General features: G+C 40.7%; 1 protein-coding gene across 2 annotated transcripts in view; it reads left to right on the top strand.

Annotated features, from left to right (window-relative positions):
- The first annotated feature begins 3,137 nt into the window (after window positions 1-3,137).
- LOC309616684 (flavin-containing monooxygenase 5-like) overlaps window positions 3,138-21,080 on the top strand; it is an 84,091-nt gene continuing 66,148 nt past the window's right edge. The window contains exons 1-8 of one of the 2 annotated variants that reach the window (XM_082367521.1): window positions 3,138-3,316; window positions 3,454-3,536; window positions 3,871-3,964; window positions 4,283-4,369; window positions 4,509-4,651; window positions 5,679-7,574; window positions 17,643-17,698; window positions 17,792-18,001. The gene's annotated coding sequence lies outside the window, so the exon portion shown is untranslated. The other variant, XM_082367522.1, reaches the window with a different exon arrangement.

Here is a 21,080-nt window from a genome sequence, read left to right as displayed (position 1 = left end):
TGGAGCCCTTCTCTGGAGGCGCCCAGAGGGGGCAGAACGGTGGGGACACAGCCGGTTGCTGTCCTTCCCCCGTACGACCACCCGGGCCTGGAGGGGGACTTGCGGTGAGCGCGACGGGTGAGGCCGATCACGAGTGGGAAATGGAGGACTTGAGCCCGAGAGAGGCGGCAGTCGTCTCGTGTAGAGGGGCCGCTTTCGAGGCGGCCAGGAGCAGGCGAGGATGGTCGTGGGCCCGGCCTTGTTTCGTCGGAGCCCCCAGCTCACTCGGGCTCGGTGTCCACGGTCCACGAGACTCAGTGTCTCCGGCGCCGGCGAGGTTGGACAAGATAGAGACATTTGAATCTCCTTTCCGCTGGGGTTGGATGGGACGGGGAATACATTCTGATTCCAGGATGTTACAAGAAAGCTTCGCAGCGGCTCGTCTCTGTGGCGCAATCGGTTAGCGCGTTCGGCTGTTAACCGAAAGGTTGGTGGTTCGAGCCCACCCAGGGACGAACTTGGTTCTTGGAATCTGATGAGCGAGGCCTCAGCTGTCGCTTTTATGCGTCTGCCCTTTCAGTTCCTCCCCAGCGCCCCTCTCCCGGAATCTCCACCCAGCTGATCTCGGCCTGCTCCCGGTTTTTACCTGGTGCCCCTGGTCTCTCTGCACCACGTGGAGGGCTGCCCTCACTAAGTCATCTGCCTTGTACGTTCCAGGACAACTGCCAGAGGATGAAGGCACACGCACACGGGTGGCGGCAATCCCTTACTCAAGCTGCGACGTCGGCAATCAAGCTCCATGGCACCACCCGCGCGGAGTAGCCCCCGCCCCATCTCAGGACGCCTCAGCCCTTGCATTTGGGACTGCCGCTTTCTACTCAAAGTGATCTGCAGAGTCAATGCAATTCCGATTCAAAATTCTTTCTTCTGCGTTTTCGAATTGCTCGCTGTTAATCCCTTGCAGTACATTCCCTTTCAGACAGTGTAGTTTTCACCTCTTTACGTTAGAGTGGGTCTTTTTTAAATGGTTCCCGTGTGTACATTTAACTGTTGGAACTTACGGAATACAGGTGGAATAAATGTTTTAATTGTCCTTCTCTGGTGATTCTAACATCTGTGTCAGCTCTGGGTCATTGGCAAATGACCGATGTGTCTCTGCATGATGTAGGGGGGGGGGTCATTGGATACCCCAAAATCTCTGATGGAAGGCCAGGCATGGTGAATGGTGCCTTGCTGGAAAGGTGTGTGTTCCTGTAACTGCTCAGCTTTGTTCATGGATGCATTTAAGTTACTTGCAAACAGTTCGGTCGTTTCCGCTCTTGCTTCTGTGATTTGCGAAGTGGTTCCGAGCAGCGATGAGTCTGGGGCTAACTAGCTTCCGCTACTGAGGCAAGACATTCCTGAGTACTCCACCCTATGCCCTCCTGAATTACGATGTGTTCTGGTTGCGGTTGTTGTTTTTTTTTTTTTTTTTTTTCCTTCTAGCCTATCTGCTGGGGAGGAGCATTATCTGTGCGAGTCTCCGAGGCTGTCAAAAATTTCCCCCGACCTCGGGGAGTTTCCTCCCAGAGCTGCACGGGTCAGGCCGGTGCTGCATTCCTCGCTGCTTTACTTTTAGCATTTCTCTCTTCTCCCTGGGAGTCTGTCCTGTGGACGCGAAGTCGTTCGGCCTTCCTGGACTCTTAGCTCAACAAGGTCCACTCCGTTGACCCCCGTGTGCCTTGGTTGGAAAACTCTCCCGGCCTTAGATTGGAGCCATTGCTTCCCCGCCCTCGGGGACCACTCGCTGCCCTCGTTCACCGGAGGCCCCCTCTCTCTTCCTTTTTTTTTTTTTTTTTCTTTTAACAAATTGATTCTATTCATTTTGGGGTGCATTGCGGCGAGGTTGCTGCTCCCGGGTTATCCCCTGATTGCCGAAAGCGGGAGGGGTGGCCTTCCTCGTTGCGGGGCGCGGGCTCCAGGCGCGCAGGCTTGAGGCGTTGTCAGAGGAGGGCCTCACTTGCGCTGTAGCGTATGGGATCTTCGCGGATCAGGGCTTGAAGCCGTGAACCCGTGTTCCTTGCCTTGGCAGGCTAATTGCTATCCACTGCATTACGAAGGAGACCGAGACGGCCAGTCCCCGGGAAAACGTTTTTGCACGTTGCCCGCATGGTACTGTGACTGTTGTTTGAAGCAGGGGAACAAATGCAGTTGCCGTGCCTGCGTGTGGCGTGACCCCCGCCCCGGCTTCAAGGTTCAAAGCTGGGCCGCAACCTGGGGCCGCAACCTGGGGAGACTCTCAAAAGAGTCCTGTCCTGCAAGGAACCGACTAAGGAAGGCCGACTTCTTAAGTAGTAAGACAAACTCTCGGCGCTTGCGCAGAACGCTAATGCTCAACTCACACGAAAAGGAAAAAAAAAAAAAAAAAAAAAAAAAAAGGAACTAACACGCACCCTCACACGTATCGGGGTCCGGGGTGTGCTGGGGTATTCCCTACGCCTGGGAACACAAAAAAAATCTAGCAGACACAACAACAACCCAAGACAGCACGCGAGAAAAACCGGCTATTATCTTTAATTAAAGAGTCTTTAATAGGCACGGGGCCCCGCTGGGGATTTTAATTCTGTCGTTAGCACACTCATTGCCAGGGGAGAGCGCGCACGCAGTCCCCCACTACCACAAATTACGCAGTCGAGTTTCCCCCATTTGAGGAAATCGCAGGGGTCAGCACACTCGCAGTGCAATGAGTGAGCCTCACCCTGGGAAAACCACCTTCATGATCATGGTATCTCCCCTGCCAGGTAAGTATGAACCACTTTGCCCCCGCCCCCCGTACAGCCTTAGTCTCCTACACTGTACACACACGCTCCCTACCCACCCTCCGCGCCCCCTCCTCTTCCACGCCTCTCAGCCCCTCCAAACGACTCTGCTAATAAAATCCAGGCAACTTCTCTGGAAAACTTCCACAGCTCGGGAAGTGGCTCGCGGGGAATTGTACCCCTGCGCTGCAAGATTTACATAAGCCAAGCCCCATTCCTGACCTCTAAGGCGGCGCCTCTTCTCTAACCCCCGCCCTGTCCCCGCCCTGCCGAGATGACCAATGGGCGGGCCGGCTGCTGAGGGGGGAAGTGATGTCATCACGCCCGCCCACCTCGGGAGCCCACCAAGCCGAGGTAACACGCCTCTTACCCTTTATCTGAGATACCGGCGGATTTTGCCAGCCTCCTCGAATTCTTCTTACCTTTTGTCCTGCGTTGCACGCCGGGGAAAGGAATTCTGGGATCGTGTGTTACGCTGATGCAGAATGTTTTTAAGAAGTAAAGAAGTTGTAAAACAATGGATACAAGTGTATATTTATGTATGTGTCTTGTGTGTAGACATGTAGATTCAGGGTTACATCTCAGAGTGCTACTCGGTGTATTTTCTGTGCACGTCCTTCCTACTTCAATCTCGTGGTATCCCAGGGACCGTGTTTTTCCTTTCCTCACCATACAGAATACAAGAAATGACGATTCTGAAAAAGAAGCTGATGACCAGAATAAGGGATAGGAAGATGACCTGTTTGCTTGAAGAGCGAGGTTGGTTTGTTCGTTTGTCTTCTCTTCCTGGGTGAGACTGGGTTAGACCTGAGGGCGGGGCGAGGGGAGGCTGAAGAAGGCAGCCAACTTGTGTTTTCAGACCAGAGAGCAAGGAGCGGAGTAACTTGATCCTTGAGGGTGCCTTTGGCTTAAGGGGGAAGCTGACTCTTCCGGAGAATCCTGGAGCCGACAACAAAGGACCTCAGCACCCAGCCAACTTCCAGGAAGAAGCTTCCTTTCCTCCCCCTGCTTTTCCCCTTTCCCCTCCTTTCTCTCTCTGCAGCCATCAGAAATAAACTCTGGCTCATTTCATCTGAAATATGCTTTATTCCAGGGAGAGTAATAGCTCAGAGAATCTCTGAAAAAGATCTCTAGAAAAATCTCTAGAAAAGACAAGGAAACAGATTATCCCCTAGAGCCTCCAGAAGGTAAGGCAGCCCTATTGACCCCTTGATTTTAGTCCGGTGAGACCTTTGTTGGACTCCTAACCTACAGAACTGTAATATAATCAATGTGTGTTCTTTTAAGCCACTAAAGTCATGGTCACTTATTACGGCAGACATAGAACACCAATTCACTAAGTGTCTAGCACATTCACCTTAGCAGTAATAAGATGGGGGACCTAATGAACCCTATATAAATCTGCAGGTTGTCTGTCTGTCCTAGGTTGACAGGTCAAGAGATATTGGTACATGTTTAAAGCATTACATTAGGTATCTTTTTTCCTTTCCGTTTTTTCCCTAAAGGACTCTCGCCCTACTTCCAGCACGGGTGTACCCAACATGGTTCTCACTGGAATTACAGCAAATTGGAAGACAGTGGTGGTGACACAGGTTGATTTCATTTGCTTTTAAGAATGGGTTCTAACACGTAGAGGGAAAGAATATAATTTATGGAAAGTTAAATACCGTAGAATCCTCCATTCCAAAGATACATTTTTTGCAACTTTTTTTTTTTTCTTCTTTTTTTTAGGGTGAAGAACTACTTTTCAGAGGGTGAAACACTAGACTGGCTTTTAGGAATTTTCCCCCAAAGTAATTTGTGACTGGATCCTGTTGCCGAAACTTGGCCTCTGTTCACCGGTGCCGAAGAGGAACGCGGAGACAGAGTTTTGGGTGAAGTAGAAAAGAGTAGCTTTTATTGCTTTGCCAGGCAGAGGGGGCCACGGCGGGCTAATGCCCTCAAGACTGTGTGACCCACCCTGGAGGGCGTAGTGAGGAGTCTTACAGCGTCCGAGGAGCAGGGCGTGATCAGCTCGCGGACAGTTCTCAGACTGGCTGGCATCAAGGGGAAGTTTCAAGCGTCATCAACTTTCTGGTTTCTGGTTTCAGCCAGTCCAGGGTCTATGTGCTTGTGGGCAGCACTTTCCATCTGGAGGGGGTCTGCTCCCTGTAAAACCACTTAGGAGTGTGTGTCAGGCCTTTATCTGTAGCTTCAGTGAACTGGGAGTTCGGTGATTCCGCCATGTGGCGGATTTAGAGTCTAAATTGTTGCCCGTTCCCCAGCCCAACAGCTGTTCTTTGTTTCTACACCTTCACATTCCCTAATCATTAAGTCTTTACTTCAAAAGACAAGGACACGGGGGCTCGTACACGGTTTCAACCCTGACCAGGTCTGAGACTTACACGATGCATATGCTGTTGTTTTCATAAACGTTAACGTCCATAAAATGAAGTTCTTAAAAGCATTATTTGAGTTCTCCATTGATTACTGGTTATATCATCAATACCTTCCAGCCCTGGCAGCACAGGGAGGAAGGAAGAATTGCTGGGATGCTTGCATCACCACAGGGCAAGAGGTCCTCAAATTTTACTGCTTTATCTTTAAGTAATACTTCATAGTTCGGCTGACTTTTCATCCGTTCTGCTGATTCTGCCGGTGAGTTCCTCTGTAGTGACAGCCAAAGGCACTTACGGAAAATACTTAAACAACCAAGTGTAAAAGCAGAAGTCGAGGTCACTTCATCTACTACGGAAGTGGGGCATGTGTCTACCTCAGGCCTGAGTCTTTTGATGGGTCTTTTGGTAACTGGTGGCGGCGGTGGTGACAATGTTTGAGTTGTTTTATTTTTTATTTTATTTTTTATCTTTATTTTATTTATTTATTTTTTTGGCCACGCCGGCGGGGCCTGCGGGATCTTAGTTCCCCGACCACGGATCGAACCCGTGCCCCCTGCAGTGGAAGCTCACAGTCTAAACCCTGGACCGCCAGGGAAGTCCGTGAGTTTTTTTGTTCATGTTGTTGTTTGTTTTAATTTTTCAACTGTTACTAGGAAATAATTGTGGAGCAAGTGCTTGGTTTTAATGCTGGAAAGCAAAAGAACGTAACTAAGGACTTTTCCCAAGGAATGCTTTGAGATCTTTATGTCAATTTGTGGTGTGACTTATCCACTTTTTCAATTAAGGATTCTTAATTAAAGGAAAACAAACTTATTTATAGGTTCGAATCAGTCTTACAGAACAACAGGTTTTCAACTGGGATCCGCAGCCCACCCGCATCAGAAACATGTGGTTTGTGTGTACGTGAAAAATGCAGACTCTAGGGCCCCACACCAACGAAACCTCTGGGGGTTGGAACCCAGGAAGGAGCTTCTGTAATCTCCACAGCTGATTCTGAGGCACTCTAATTGTAAGAACTGCCCTTTAATATTTTTAGATAAGGGGATTGTTACAAAATGTCAAGAGGGTAAATAATCATTCTTTTAAAGTTAGACTTCAAGCGTTGGACAGCGAGGTGAGCTCTTCCTGACAGTTTGTCTTTCCTATTCTTCCCCACTCAGCCTAGGGACACGTGCAGAAATTAGAAACAAAGTAGGGGAAGAAAACCTTATTTCTTTACACACATTTTGCTTTAATAGCCACCGAAAAGATTGTTTCATTTCCTCTCACTGACCCTGTCCACCAGTTATGCTGGCCTTTAACGTATCGCTATAGCAGCATGTATAAATATATAATCATACATTTATTCACACATACACACATTCGAAAGCACTGTGAAGACACAGACTAGGCTTTGGCACAACTGGGGGCCGCTCACATGTCACTTAAAAATGATCACTGGTTCATTTACACAAGACTTTCAACAGGCTTGGTGTGGCCAGTGGCCCCCAAGTCCCAGAGAGAAGTTAGGATGACAAAATCGGACAGTGTATTTAGAGTGAGGTCAGTACACTTCTTGGAGATCATAAAAGCATAGAAATGGGAGGTCTAGGCTAAGCACGAGACGGCATCTGGGGATCACTGCTCTCACCACGTGGATTCAAAGAACTCAGGTGCTGCAGTGTAGACCGACGCCCAGCCTGACTGTGACCCAGCCGCGCTGGCCCCGGGTCAGGTCGTCGGGCCCCTGCCGACACTGTCCTGCGGGGCACCGCTGCTCAGTCCTGAGCTTTTCGATCTGCCGTGGAGCTCCAGCGTGGGGACCACATGCTCCATTGCTAGGAAGCAGGTCCCGTTTCCCCCGAGTTGACCCTCGGAGGATGAGGCGAGAAACGTGCTGTTGCTGGTTCCCAAGCCCCTGGGGCGTTCAGAAGCAGTGCCACAAGGTCCTCTACCAACGATGCCTGTTTTGCTTAGTGCTGGGCCCGGTGGACCTTGGCTGGTTGTTCCTCAACAACTGCAGGAGAGGCCCCCTGCCTTTCGCCCTGCCCCACCAGGCCACATCTCTGACTCCTTCCAGACCCTCCAGCAGGTGTGGAGGAGTGGGGCCCAGATCCTCCTCAGCAGACAGGGAGCTGTGAAGAAGGGGGGCAGGCCCACCCTCCCTGCTGTTTTAAGGACCTCTGGTGGCTTCGCTTCTTGCATGGCTCCTGGAAGGCAAGGGTCACAGGACTGGGGTGCATGGCAGGGCCCTTAGGGATTTCACCTGGAGGCCAAAATACCACAATCAAAGTGAGACTCCATTATCAGGCCCTGCTCGTGGCTAACAGGCTGGAGAGAGTGCTGAGTGGTGACAGAAGCCGGGAGCACGCTGAGAGCCTGTCACGAGGATGAGCTGAGGGGACGCGCTGAGGTCTGGAGGAGCATCTGGGGCCACCAGGTTAGAGGAAAAGCTTCCCACCACCTCCCGTGGTCATATCTCTGCTCAAAGCCACTGCACACCCAGTGGCCGGATCCTACCACTCCCCCTTCAGGGGCCAGTTCACTCTCCAATTCACTTTGGAGTGAAAGGATGGCTTTTGTGATTTCCCAGGAAAAGAAGTGCTTAGTATGAAACATGCACACGCAGACATGGTCTTTTGTAGGAAGGAGAGAACGTTTTCTATAGTGAAAATAGCTATTGGAGTTTTGGGTTTATTTTGCTCAAGAGTTCATTGAGAGTCTTCATTCTGTGTGTTTATACTTTTCCAAAAAGTTAGAAAATGTTGAGCCTTTATTTCTTCAAATATTTTTCTACCCCAGTCTCTCATCTCTTTTTGAGACAACAATTTCGGATATACTATATTACTTACCATCATCCCACAAGTCACTAAAACTTTTTTTTTCAGTCTTTTTTTCTCTTTGATTCATTTTGGATAAATTCTTTTTCTATGTCTTCAAGTTTAATGAAAATTTCTTCTGCAGTCTCTAATCTGCTATTAACCATATCCAGTAATATTTCTATTTCTGATATTTTGTCATCTCTAGGAGTTCCATTTATACTTATATCTTCCATTTCTCTCCTTCTTATGCTCATATTTCTTTTCATTTTTGAACATATAAGCATAATTATAATATATGTTTTAAGATTTTTGCCTAACTCCATCATCTCTTTCATTTCTGAGTTTGTTTCTGTTGTCTGATTTTTCTCCTGGTTATGGGTCATATTTTCCTGTCCTATGTATAATACTTTTTATTAGAAGCTGGACATTGTGAATTATACATTGTTGGTTACTGAATTTTGTTTTTAAAGACTGTTGAACTTTATTTTCCCCAGAAGTTAAGTTACTTGTGTTCAGTATGATTCTTTTGAGGCTTGTTTTAAAATTCATTCAGGGCAAGTCTATAGTAGTCTTTGCTCGAGGGCTGACTTGGACCCACTTCTAAGGCATGGCCTTTTTGATGTCTCTATTGGGTGCCCTATATACTCAGTGAGATTTCTCCATTTTTCCACTCTGGCTGTAATGATCTCCAGCACAGTGTGATCTCTAGGAATTATTTGTCTTCTTCCTAGTCACTGTTCTTTGCCTGGAATCTGTTCTTTCCCAGCCTCATGGAGGTTTACCCTACCATACACAGATTTATATTCAACTATTGATTCATGGGGCGCATTATGTATATTTCAGTAACTTCTCTGCGTGTCTCCCTCCTCATTTACTCTGTGCAAAAATTCAAGATTTCTTGAATTGTGTTTATTTTCTTTAACTCAGCAAGTTTCCCTCACTTTTTTGTTGTTGTTGTCGTCGTTCCTTCCCTGTGCCATATTCCAGAAATTGTCTGCAAGAAGAAAGCTTAGGTGTGGTAGGATTCACCTTGTCTGTTTTCTTTTAGGGGTCACAGTTCAGAGCTTCCTATTGTCCAATGTCTGAAGACTTTTTTTCTATATTTTGTCCAGTTTTTTTTAAAAGAGTCACAGATTTATTTATTTATGGCTGCATTGGGTCTTCGTTGTTGCGCGTGGGCTTTCTCTAGTTGTGGCGAGCAGGGGCCACTCTTCGTTGTGGTGCGCGGGTTTCTCATTGCAGTGGCTTCTCTTTGTTGTGGAGCATGGCCTCTAGGTGCACGGGCTTCAGTAGTTCTGGCATGAGGTCTCAGTAGTTGTGGCTTGTGGGCTCTAGAGCGCAGGCTCAGTAGTTGTGGCGCATGGGCTTAGCTGCTCCGTGGCATGTGGGATCTTCCTGGACTAGGGCTCAAACCCGTGTCCCTTGCATTGGCAGGCGGATTCTTAACCACTGTGCCACCAGGGAAGCCCCTCTCTTGTCTCCTTAAACTAGCTTGTGTTCATCTGCCTTAGGTGATGGAGGATTCACAAGTAGAAAGCATGAGCCTCTGTTCCTGTGGCTCAGTGAGGCAGGGTGTTGTCTGGTTCCAGTGGAATTACAATGAAGAAGCCTCTCTATCCTCCTTTCCTTAAGCTTTCCCAGTCTTGGGTGTGGAAAGAACTCAGTTGCTCCAGTTCAGCAACCCCTCAGCTCATTCTGCTTCACTAGTTGAACCAGCTTTTAAAAATTTTACAGCTGCATATTACTCCATTGTGTGGTTGTGCCATAATTTTCCAGCCCGTATCCTAGGTATGAATATTTAGGTAGCTTCAGTATTTTGCAATTAAAAATAATGCTCAAATAGATCATGTGTATTTATCTTTTCTTAGTAGACATAGATCTTCAGGGTAAATTTATATAAGTGGGATTAATGGGTCAAAGAGTAAATGAATATGTAGTTTTGTTAGCTATTCCCCTATAGGGGAATTTGTATTCCCACTATCAATATAATAATAGTGCCTATTTAGTTATACCTCTCTAAAAAAGCTTTTTGTCAAACATTTGAATTTTTGCCAATCTGATAAATGAGAAATGACTTATAAGCGGAGTTTTGAGTTTCACTAATCATAAGTGAAGTATAATAAAATTCTGGTTAATTGTCTGCTCATATCTTTTGTCCATTTTTTGTCATTTCTACCCTGATTTTTAAAAATTTATTTATTTAATTTATTTTTGACTGCATTGGGTCTTCGTTGCTGCATGCAGGCTTTCTCTAGTTGCAGTAAGTGAGGGCTACTCTTCGTTGCGGTGTGCGGGCTTCTCATTGCGGTGGCTTCTCTTGTTGCGGAGCATGGGCTCTAGGCACACATGCTTCAGTAGTTGTGGTATGTGAGCTCAGTAGTTGTGGCTTGCAGGCTTTAGAGCGCAGGCTCAGTAGCTGTGGTGCACGGGCTTATTTGCTCCGCAGGATGTGGGATCTTACCGGACCAGGGATCGAACCTGTGTCCCCTGCATTGGCAGGTGGATTCTTAACCACTACACCACCAGGGAAGTCCCCAGGGGTATTTTAAAGTTTTCCTTGTATAGGTTTTACTCATTTCATGTTGATTTTATTCTTGAATATTTTATTTTTATTGTTGCAATTTTATTTTATTTTTTATTAAAGTATAGTTGATTACAATATTGTGTTAGTTTCAGGTTAGAGCAAAGTGATTCAGTTATATATATATATATATTATTTTTTTCAAATAATTTTCCATCATAGGTTATTACAGCATATTGGATATTGTTCCCTGTGCTATACAATAAATCCTTGTTGCTTATCTACTTTATGTATAGTAGTTTTTATATGTTAATCCCATACTCCTAATTTATCTCTCCCCTCTCTCCCTTTCCCCTTTAGTAACCATAAGTTTGTTTCCTGTCTGTAACTCCGCTTCTCTTTTATATATAGATTCATTTGTATTAGTTTTTACATATAAATATTTTTCCACATATAAGTGATATCATATAATATTTGTCTTTCTGTGTCTGACTTACTTCATTTAGTAGGATAGTCTCTAGGTCCATCTCTGTTCCTGCAAATGGTAATATTTCATTCTTTTTTATGGCTGAGTAATATTACATTGTGTGATATATATATTACATCTTCCTGAACGACTCATCTGTTGATGGGCACTTGGGCTTTTTTCCATGTATTGGCTATTGTAAATAGTGCCTCAGTGAACACTGGGATGTGTGTATCTTTTCAAATTAGAGTTTTCATCTTTTCTGTATCTATGCCCAGGAGTGGGATTGCTGGATCATATGGTAACTCTATTTTTAGTTTGTAAGGAATCTCCATGCTGTTTTCCATAGTGGCTGCACCGAGTTACATTCCCACCAGCACTGTAGGGGGGTTCTCTTTTCTCCACATCCTCTCCAGCATTTATTATTTGTAAACTTTTTGATGATGGCTATTCTGACTGGTGTGAGGAGATAACTCATTGTGGTTTTGATTTGCATTTCTCTAATTTAGTGATGTCGAGCATCTTTTCATGTACCTGTTGGCCATCTGTTGTCTTCTTTGGAGAAATGTCTATTTAGGTCTTCTGCTCATTTTTTGATTGAATTGTTTGTTTTTGATATTGAGTTGTATGAGCTGTTTGTATATTTTGGAAATTAAGCCCTTGTCAGTCACATCGTTTGCAAATATTTTCTCCCAGTCCATAGGTTATCCTTTTGTTTTGTTTATGGTTTCCTTTGCTGTGCAAAAGCTTTTAAGTTTGATTAGGTCCACTTGTTTATATTTGCTTTTATTTCTATTGCCTTGGTAGACTGACCTAAGAAAACTTTGGTACAATTTATGCCCTATAGTGTTTTGTATGTGTTCTTTTCTAAGAGTGTTATGGTGTCATGTTTTATGTATAAGTCTTTAAGCCATTTTGAGTTTATTTTTGTGTGTGGCATGAGGGTGTGTTCTAACTTCATTGATTTACATGAGGCTGTCCAGCTTTCCCAACATCACTTGCTGAAGAGATTGTCATTTCCCCATTGTATATTCTTGCCTCCTTTGTCAAAGATTAATTGACCGTAGGTGTGTGGGTTTATTTCTGGGCTCTCTGTTCTGTCCCATTGATTTATATGTCTGTTTTTGTGCCAAAACCATGCTGTTTTGATTACTGTAGCTTTGTGGTATGTCTGAAGTCTGGGTGGGTTATGCCTCTAGCTTTGTTCCTTTTCCTCAGGATTGCTTTGGCAATTCTGGGTCTTTTATGTTTCCATATAAATTTTAGGATTATTTGTTCTAGTTCTGTGAAAAATGTCATGGGTATTTTGATAGGGATTGCATTAAATCTGTAGATTGCTTTGGGTAGTATGGCCATTTTACAATATTAATTCTTCTAATCCAAGAGCATGGGATATGTTTCCATTTCTTTGAATCATATTCAATTTCCTTTATCAGTGTTTTGTAGTTTCTAGTATATAGGTTTATTTTCATTGGAATTTTAAATGTGTTCTTCTTCCTTGATGTTTTCTAATTATATATCATTTGTATATATGAAGACTGTTGAATTTGTATGTTAAAATTTTATATATTGCTACTTTACTGAGGGTTTTTATTTTTTTAATTGCCTGAGTTTATAATTGATTATTTAGTTAAACTCTCATATCACCTTTTAACATAGATAGTCTTACATCATCTTTCCAATTCTTATATCTCTGTTTTCTCTTTCTCGTTACATTGGCTAAAACCTCCAGGACAATGTTAAATAGTAGAGGAGATAATAGGTATCTTTCTTGGTTCTTGACCTTATTAGAAATGGCTTTAGTGTTTTCCCATTTAGTAAAATATTGGCTGTAGGAGTAAGGTATATATATTTTATCATGTTTAGGCTGTATCCATCAATTCCTAATTTGAGTATTTTAAAAAATCAGAATGATTAGTGAAGTTTGTTAAAGACTTTTGTGGCATCTATGGTGATAATCTCATCCTTTTTTCCCCCTTCGATATGTTAGTACAGAGAAAATTACCTCAATTTATGCTATATATATAATTTGGTATAGTTAATCTTATTTCATGTGACTTAAGTTTCTCTTTTCTTTTTTTAAATTTTGGCTTTATTGAAGCATAATTGACACATAAATCTATGATATATATCTAGATAGATAGATATAGCAAGAGAAACCATTTAAAACTATAGTTGTAAGTACAAAACAGTTAATGACAGTTATATTTTTCTTATACCTTTTATCGGTGTGATGTAATTTTCTTTGATGCTTTCTCTTGAACTTTATTTTGTTTAAAATTAACATTTGCCAATTCTGATTCTTGCTCTTAGTATTTCCTTGGCAAATAATATTTCCTTGGCAAATTTCCATATATTATTATTTTATTATAAAAGGGAAGTAGTTTGCCATTTAATACAGTGTTGTTTGGCACCTGTGCAGTTCTTGCTGGGTGACAACCCAAATGTTAGTTGACTTATTTCCAAGTATGTGCAAACCATGTTATGATTCTGGGATCAAGTTTATGAGAGAGCTAGATATTTCATTTTCATCATACCTACTAACTCAATTGTTAAAATGAAATGGCTGTTTTCTCATTGTTTGTATTAGTTAATTTTTGATGTATAACAAACAACCAAACACTCTAAGTTTTCTACAGCAATAAGCATTTATTTCACTCGTGGATCTGCAAGTCCTCTGCTTTAGCTGAGGGAGCCCTGCCTCTCACTAAGTTCTGCAAGTCAACCAGAGATAGCTTTGCTTCACATGTGTTCCACTAAGGTACAGGCTAACAGGATTACAGCTACTCATTGGAAGATCACATGGTGATAGCACAGGGCAAGAGGGCAACTATAAACAATTGAGGCCTCAAGACTGAGGCTCAGAATGGCAGACTATCACTTCTACCCACATTCCATTGATCCAAGCAGGTGATATAGCCACCCAAAGTCCAGGTGTGAGGATGTGGATACTGTAAAGGGTAAGTGTTAACACCAGTAATTTAGCCTACTACATTTACCATCTACCTTTGGTTCTATTCTTCGTCAGTGATTTTTTTTTCTTTGTTACATTTACTTATCTCTATATAGGACTACAAAAATAATTGTATATTCTGTTTAACTCCCCATCACCCATCTATTGAGACAGCTAATATATTTAAGCTTATTCCAGGTGACTAACATTTATTCTCTTTTTTTTTTCTTTTAAATTTTGGCTTTATCGAGGTATAATTAATATATAAAACTGTATGATATTTTAAGGGTATATTGTGATGATTTGATACATGCATACATTATGAAATGATCCCTTCCAAATTAACACAACCAATACCTCACATATTTATCTTTTTTTCTTCCTTTTGGTGAGAACATTTAAGTTCTACTCTCTTAGCAAATTTCGATTATATAATACAGTGTTATCAACTATAGTCACCATGTTTATATTAGATCTTCAGACCTTATTCATCTTGTAGCTGAAAGTTTGTACCCATTTACCAACCTCTCCCTATTTCTCCCAGCCTCCATCCCTGGCTTCCATTTTTCTACTCTCTGAGTTTGACTTTTTCTTTTAAGATTCCACATATAAGTGATACATGCAGTATTAGTTTTTCTCTGTCAGGCTTATTTCACTTACCATAATGCCCTCACAGTCCATCCATGTTGTTGCAAATGTCAAGATTCCCGTTTTTTCCTCTTTGATATTTTGTATGTGGAAATATAACCAGAAATGGATCACTGGGCCAAATGGTAATTTTGTTTTTAAGTTTTTGAGGAACCTCCGTATTGTTTTCCACAGTGGCTGCACCAATTTACATTCCCACCAGCAGTGTACAAGGGTCCCCTGTTCTCCACACTCTCCAACACTTGTTATCTGTGTAGCCATTCTAACAGATGTGAGGTGTTATCTCATTGTGGTTTTGATTTGCATTTCCCTGATGATTAGTGATGTTGATCACTTTTGCATCAACCACTTAGCCATTTATATGTCTTCTTTAAAAAACTGTCCATTCAGTTTCTCAGCCTACTTTTTAATTGTAGTGTTTGTGGTTCTTTGCTATTGAGTTGTATGAGTTTTTAAAATATTTTTTGGATATAAATCCCTCATCAGATATATGACTTGCAAAAACTTTCCCCTACTCTGTAGGTTCCTTTTCATTTTGTTGATGATTTCCTGTACAGAAGTTTTTAATTTCATATAGTCCCACTTATTTATTTTTGCTTTTGTTGCCTTTGTTTTTTGTGCCAAATCCCAAAAAAATCATTGCCAAGACTGATGTCAATGACCTTACCACCTATGTTTTCTAGGAGATTTATGATTTTAGGTCTTATTCAAGTCGTTAATCTATTTTGAATCAATTTTAGTATATGGTGTAAGATAGGGGTCCAGTTTCATTCTTTTGCATGTGACTGCCCAGTTTTCTCAGCACCATTTACTGAAGAGATTCTCCCTTCCCTTTGTATGTTTTGGGCTCCTTTGTTGTAAATTAATTGGCCATATACGTATTTCTGAGCTCTCTATTCTGTTCCATTGTCCTATGCATCTGTTTTTATGTCAATCCCATACTCTTTTGATTACTATAGATTTGTAATATAGTTTGAAATCAGGAAGTGTGATGCTTTCAGCTTTGTTCTTATGATTGCTTTAGTTATTCAGTTATTTAGTTATTCGTGGTTCCATGCAAATTTAAGGATTATTTTTCTATTTCTGTGAAAAATGTCATTGGAATTTTCACACAGATTGCATTGAATCTGTAAATTGCTTTGGGTAATATAGTCATGGTAATAATATTAAATTTTCCAACCCATGAGCACAGAATATCTTCCCATTTATTTGTGTCTTCCTCAATTTCTTTCATCAATGTCTTATAGTTTTCACTGTACAGGTCTTTCACCTCCTTGGTTAAATTTATTCCCAGGTATTTTATTCTTTCTGATGCAATTGTAAATGGGTGTGTTTTCTTTATTTCTCTTTTCTGAGAGTTGTTATCAGTGTATAGAAATGCAATAGATTTTTGTATATTAATTTTTGTATCCTGCAACTTTACTTAATTTCTTAGTTTTAACTGTGTTTTGGTGGAGTCTTTAGGGTTTTCTGTATATAAGATTATGTCATCTGCAAATAGAGACAGTTTTACTTTTTCTTTTCCAGTTTGGATGCCTTTTATTTCTTTTTCTTGCTTACACACTCTGGCAAAGACTTCCAATATTATGTTGAATAAAAGTGGCAAATTGGGCATCCTTGTCTAGCTCCTTACCTTAGTGGAAAAGCTTTCAGCTTTTAAACACTGAAATTGATGTTAGCTGTGGGCTTATCATATGTGGCTTTTTTATGTTGAGGTATGTTCCCCCATGCCCACTTTGTTGAGAGTTCTTATCATGAATAGATTTGAATTTTGTCACATGAATTTTCTGCGTCTATTGAGATGATCATATGGTTTTTACCCTTCATTTTGTTAATATGGTGTATCACATTGATTCAACATCTACAATTCAATTGTTCTTACATTCCCTGGGATAAATCCCACTTGATCATTGTATAAGATTCTTTTAATATATTATTGAATTTGTTTTGCTAATATTTCATTGAGGATTTTTGCATCTATGTTAATCAGGGATATTGGCCTATAATTTTCTTTCCTTGTGGTGTCCTTGTCTGGTTTTGGTATCGGGATAGTGCTGGCCTCATAAAATGAGTTTGAAAGTGTTCCCTTGTCTTCTATTTTTGGAAGAGTTTGAGAAAGATTGATGTTAATTCTTCTTTAAATGTTTGGTAGAATTTGCCAGTGAAGCTATCAGGTACTGGACTTTTGTTTGTTAGGAGATTTTTAATTACTGATTCAATCCCCTTACCAGCAGTTGGTCTTATTTCTTCATAATTCAGTCTTGGTAGGTTATATACATTTCTAGGAATTTATCCATTTCTTCTAAGTTGTCCAATTTATTGACACGTAATTTTTCATAGTATTCTCTTATGATCCTTTGTATTTATGTGATTATCATTTGTAATATATCCTTGTTCTTTGTAATTGCACTTGAGTTCTCTTTTTTTGGTGAGTCTAAGTTTTTCTCTTTTGTTTATTTTTTTTTAAAAAAGCTCTTAGTTTCATTCATCTTTTTTATTTTCTTTTTAGTCTCTATTTATTTCCACTCCAGTCTTTAGTTCCTTCTTTCTACTAATGTGTTTAATTAGAAGATTGCCCCTAAGGCCACAGCTGTGAAGATAAGCTAATTGGCCCCTTTCACAGGAAGATGGTGGGTTCATCTTAGTGGCAGCTGGTTAAGAACTCTTTCTCCATTTGTTACAGTCCTATGGGACCCCTGAATGTAAGACCCACTGCCACAAGAGCCAGGTGATTGAGAGGTGTCGCCTCTGCCTGATAAATCAGCCCCAATCAGGGCCTTCTGGTGGGGGTAGCACTGGGAAAGTTTCTCTTCCTGCTTCCCTTGTGACCACACTCAAACACAGTTGACTCAAACACGAGTTTCAACTATGTGGGTCCACTTACTTATATGTGGATTATTTTAATAGTAAATACAACAGTACTACATGATCTGAGGTCTGTTGAATCCATGGATGTGTAACTGTAGATACAGAGGAACCACGAGTGTATGGAGGGCTGACTATAAGTTCTATGCAGGTTTTCAACTGCACAGAGGGTGGGTGCCCCTAACCCCCATGTTGTTCAAAGGCCAATTGTATTTTTTTTCCTTTTTCTCCAGCGGTGTATTGTATTCTCCCTTCAGGAGGGCTGGACTCTGCAGGTTCTCTCTTGTGGGTGAGTACCTAGCCACTTCAGCACTCACCTAATTCTTGCTCAACAGTAGCAAGAGGCGTCCAGGAAGTCTCACTGGCTCTGCTGGTTCCACAGTTTGTATGGAGGTATGTCTGTCTGCTACTGGCTGAACTGGTGGGCGAGATTCCCCTTGGATCCCCGGGGAAAGGTGCAAGATCTGGAAACCTTCACTGCAGCGCCCTTGTTCGTTATGGATGTCCAATTTGTTGATTGAAGAGGAGGATTAAAAAGGAGGAATATCTTATGCTGCCACATGCTGATGTCACTTTCCAACTTGTATTCTAAGTAAGTAGAGAATTCCTCTTTACTAACTGGTGTGGAAGTTTTTCATTGTTAACAAGTAGTGCTCTTGTACAGTGAGTATTAGCTGAGAATCAGCACCTTTGTTCCCACCTGTTATATGCCAGAAGTGTCAGATAAACTGATAAAATGTGTAGAAAAAGTTGACATTTTTGGAAGATTTACTAAAGATGAGTCACCAAAAAATTGATGTCAAATTACATTTGGACAAGATAATTGTAAAAAGTAGAGGAAAAAATCATTTTAAAATATGTAGGACAATGCACTCAGTAGGCAGATAAGCCTTAAGTTCTTTTACTTGCTAAGTTATGAGAATAGATTTTTAATACCAATCTGTTAAATACAAAGTCAGTTTAACCGAATTAGTCCATACACATTGCCAGATTTGATTTGTTTTTATGTTATTTAGAATTTTTATACTTATGTTCATGAGTAAGAATAGCCTACCATTTTCCTTGCTTGTATTGGCTTTGTTTTATTAAGGTTATACTGGCCCCATGAAATGAATCAGAGACACCACCTCTTTATCTATCCTCTGGAAGAATGTATATATGCAAAAAGGGAGTGACCTTCTGGGTTATTTGGTAGAAATTTTTTGTAAAGTGTTGTGGGCCTGGTGTTTCGGTATTCATTTGCCTGAGAATGTCTGTTTTGTTCTAATTTTTAAGTGATATTTTAACCAAGTAAACAATTCTAGGTTATTTTCTTTCAGCAATTTGAAGATATTATTCTACTATTTTTACCCTTCCATTTGCTATTGAGAAATTTGTTCTCAGTATAAATTTTATTCCTTGAAGTTTATCTGGTTCATTGGTTTTGTTTATTTTTGTTTTTCTGTTTTTTTATTTATATTTGTTTTTCCTGTATGTCTATTTTAAGATCTTCTCTTAGTCTTTGGTGCCCTGAAGTTTCACTATGATATGTTTACATGGGGATTTCTTTTCATTTATTTATTCCCTGTTCGGGAATCATTGCTTCCTGAAACTTAAGTTTTAATATATTTCATAAATTTTAGAAAATTTCACCCATTGAATTTCCAGCGAATTGACTATTACATCTCACCCATTGTCCCTATTCTCTTCTTTCATACAGTAAGTCCCCTACATACAAACCTTCAAGTAGTGAACTTTCAAAGATGTGAATGTGCCCTTGTATGCCAGCTGTTATACTGTACTACTGTACTTTTCAAAGTAGTGTACTGTAAGATTAAAAATGTTTTCTCTATTTTTTGTGTTTGTTTTTTATGTATTATTTGTGTGGAAAGTATTATAAACCTATTACAGTACAGTACTATATAACAGATTGTGTTAGTTGGGTACCTAGGCTAACTTTGTTGGACTTATGAACAAATTGGACTTACGAATACACTCTCAGAATGGAACTCGTTCATATGTAGGGGACTTACTGTATTTTCCATCTTTGTCCTTCTTCACTGCATTCTTTAGATCTATGTTCCATTCCACTAATTCTCTTTTCATTGTGTCTAATCTGATTAACCCATTGTAGTAGTTTACTATTGCAGCCATATCAAATTGCCACAAATTTAAACAATGTTTAAAACAATAGAAATTTATGACCTTACAGTTCTATAGTTCAGAATTTCTAAATGGGTCTCCAGGCTAAAGTCAAAGGTTGTATTCCTTTCTGGAGGCTCTAGAGAAGAATCTGCTTCTTCGCCCTTTCCAGCTTCTAGAAATTGTTCACATTTGTTGGCTGATGGTTTGCTTCCTCCAGTTTGAAAATCACATCCATCACTCTGACACTGACTGTTTTGCCTCCCTCTTCAATTTTTAAGTACCCAAGTGATTGTATTGGGCCCACCCAGATAATCCAGTATTAGTCTTTTTATATTAAGGACATCTGATTATCAAATTTAATTCCATCTGCAACCTTAATTCCTGTTTTCATGTAACATAACATATTCATAGGTTCCAGGGATTAGGACATGGACATCTTTGGGGGACCATTATTCTGCCTACCCTCCACTGAGTTAATTTCAATGATTTTATATCTCATTTCTAAAAGTTTATTTGGCTATTTTTCTAGTCTGCCTGGTCATTTATTATAATCTCTCATTTCTTGTTCATATTTTTTTAAGACAAAGAAACCATAAATTGGACTTTGTTATAATAAAAAAGTTCTGTTCATCAAAAGACACTGTTAAGAAAACAGGTACATAACAGGCTGGAAGAAAATATTCATAATAAATACATTTGACAAAGGGCTTATAATACATATAGAATATGCATAGAATTCCTAGAGCTCACTAATAATAAGTCATATAATTGTCTGCAAAATATTTAAAAAACGCTTCACAAAAATGACATGAATTAGTAATAAGCATATTAAAAAGTGTTCAACATCACTGATTCTCAAGGAAATGCAAATTAAAACACAAATTGATAAAAGATTGACAATACCAAATGCTTTAGAGGATGTAGAGCATCTGGAAATCTCATACGTAGCTGTAAAAATATAAAATGGTACAAACACTTTGGAAAATAGTTTGGCAGTTCCTTCAAAAGCTAAAAATACACATGTGCATCCCATGACTCAGCAGTTACACTCCTAGGTATTTATCTAAGAGAACTAGAGACATCTATCCACAAAAGCCTTGTTCTAGAATGTTTAGAACTACTTTATTTGTAGTAGCCCCAAACTGGAAAAAAACCCAGGTGTCCATCAACAGGAGAACAATGGTTAAATAATCTATGATATATTTATACTATTGAACAACAATAAAAAGAAGTGAACTACTGATACACATAACAACATGGATAAATCTCAAAAACGTTAAATAAAAGAAGCCCAAAACAAAACAGTATATAATTTATAATTCCATTTATAAGAAGTTTAGAATAAGCAAAAGTAACCTATGGTAATAGAAATCAGATGAGCAGTTGCTTCTGGGGAACAAAGAAGAGGGATTACTGGAAAGAGGTGATGATAGAGAAGACAAATAATTAAAGTAACTTGTATTTTGAATGGTGCCAAATGGGGACATGAATGAGATGAATGAAAAGATTCACTGGTTTTGAAATAGCTTGAAGTTCTGGAATGAACA

Source organism: Balaenoptera borealis (assembly GCF_965194805.1).
Source record: "Balaenoptera borealis genome assembly, chromosome: 1".
NCBI lineage: Eukaryota > Metazoa > Chordata > Mammalia > Artiodactyla > Balaenopteridae > Balaenoptera > Balaenoptera borealis.
The sequence above is the reverse complement of the archived record's forward strand: the minus strand, read 5'-3'. Positions and strand labels throughout refer to the sequence as shown.